This window comes from Eretmochelys imbricata, chromosome 19, assembly GCF_965152235.1.
Source record: "Eretmochelys imbricata isolate rEreImb1 chromosome 19, rEreImb1.hap1, whole genome shotgun sequence".
In the NCBI taxonomy this organism is placed as follows: Eukaryota; Metazoa; Chordata; order Testudines; family Cheloniidae; genus Eretmochelys; species Eretmochelys imbricata.
The window spans coordinates 11,125,317-11,127,515 of record NC_135590.1 but is presented as its reverse complement, the minus strand read 5'-3'; positions in this window follow the sequence as shown (position 1 = coordinate 11,127,515).

Below are 2,199 nucleotides of genomic sequence, written 5' to 3'. Positions count from 1 at the left end.
GTAAAGGCACAAAGTATTCTGGTCTTCGGAGTGTTGTCTGCTTGCTGGGCTCCGCCAATAATGGGGTGGGGTGGCAACCCAGCTAGGCCGCTGTGGTCACAAGGGAAAGCATAACTGACCCCTCTTGTAAGCCAGGCCACCTGGATTCCCCCAGTTGCAGGCTCCCTTCTGTGCTTTGGGACTCTTCTCCGGAGCCTCCGCTCTTGCGTAAAAGAGAGAAGATCATGCCAGCCCCCGTGGTTGTGAAGAAAACCATAGATACAAACAGAGAGTAATGGCTGTGTCATCTTCCTGAGTCTGCAGAGAGCCTGAAATGAGAGTTCTGTTGTGTGAGCACTGTCCTGTTTTTCCCTCAGTTAGTTGTTAACTCTGAACCCTAGTGATGTCCCTTTAAAAATCAGCATTGTTATTTATCTCCCTGCTGATCATCCGAGCCGAAGAGTCCAGTTAATGTGCCTTACTCTTTGATCCCAAACTGTCCCTACATCTCCCCGGGGGCCAGAAATCTCCAACTGCTCCGGACCCAGATGCCAAAACCTCTGGCTTCCTCCGTGATGAGCTAGGGAGGCTGCCCAGAGGGGTCATGCTCTTTGTGTCTGAGGGGAGGGTCAGCACTGATGTGGGGCTGCTAGCCGCTGTGTCCTGTCAGCGTACAGGGTGCACACGTTGCTGCCAGGGGAGACAGTGTAGCCTCCAGAGTTAGGAAGGCTCCCCCTTCCAGCGGTGCAGGGGCTGGATGTGGGGACCAGGGACTGGGAATCCCGGTGCAATGGCCCTGAACTGTGTCATGCCGTAGTGACTCGGAGAAGGGAGTGACCAGCACCCACCCCTGCAGGGGGCTGCGTGGACCTTGACCGTCTCCCAGCCAAGCACTGACTCAGCCGGCTGCTGCTGAGCATGCAAGATTCAATGGGGCCAGCCCAGCACACCCCTGCCCTTTCCCTGGGACCTGGGAGTTAGGCTGCTTTCCACATCCTCAGCTATGCAGCCTCTGAACCTCTCATTTTCTTCTGCTCTGGGGCCCTGCAGCCACCCCCTTCGCCCATGGGCCCTGGCTAGCTGCCCTTGTGCAGGCCAGCAAATTCCGTGGTCTTTCTCTGCGCGATTTCCCCAGGCAGCCTCCCAGCGGGCAGTCAGGGCTGCGAGCCCAGCCTAGAGAAGCGTCGCTCCACGCTTTGGGATCCCACATCCTGCAGCAGCATCACGTCCTAGGTGAGGTCAGTTCTGGTTCTTCTAGGAATCCCGCACTGGACACAGCTCCCTCGGCTATCGGGATGCAGGGGGCTAGGGGATGATGTTTTAGATACACATGGAGGAGTGCACCTAGCTCGCAGTCCTTGGGGCGGCTAGCAGGAACGCAGGGCGCTCAGCCTGTCACCTACACAGCAAGGACCACAAACCCAAGGGTGCAACCCAGGAGCATTGCCCAGCTCAGGAGTTTCCCCACAGAGGTGGCCCTGGCCAGGGGGAAGCCACTTCCAGAAGTCCGGCCTTACTGCTCACATCCTGCATCATACCAGCGCTCCCACTCGGGCTCCCGCGCCGGGCGTGTTGTGCCAGTCGCCGGCACGGCAATGGCAAAGACCCTGAGCCTGCTGTGTGTGTTACTTAGCGCCATGCTAGTCGGAGCTGCTGGGCTCGGGGCTTTATTACTGGAGACAGCACACCGGCCTGGGCTGGTCTAACCCGGGCTTCTTGCTCTGATGGTCACATGCGATCCTTGCAAGCCCCTGCCGCGGCTGCGGTAATGGGAACCCTGCAGCTGCCCCTTGCGACACCCCCCTCCGCAGCAACGCAGAACCGGGCTGCAGCGTCCCTGCCGTAAGGCGAGCAACGCACCAGGCCAACTCCAGCCCATGACTGGGTGGCGCTCACGCCATCCCCCACTGCTGCAGCCCCACCGCACTCATCGCTGCTCTGGGAGAACCTGTTTTTCCCGCCTCCTTGAGAGAGGAAGCCCCGGTCCTACGGTTCTGAGCCTCCCACGGTGCCGGAGCCTTGGTTCTCGCACTGATGCAGGAGCAGAAATCCTCTCCTTGCGCTGGCCCCAGGCTTGAGGATGGCGTGTCCCCTGCCTGCTGGGGCCCGTACAATGGGCTGGGTGCAGCCACCTCCTCCTGACTGTGTCCTGGTCCTTATGCAAACGTCCCTGCCCAGGTGCCCCTGCAGACTCGGAGCAGCAACCTAGCGGCTAGGTCT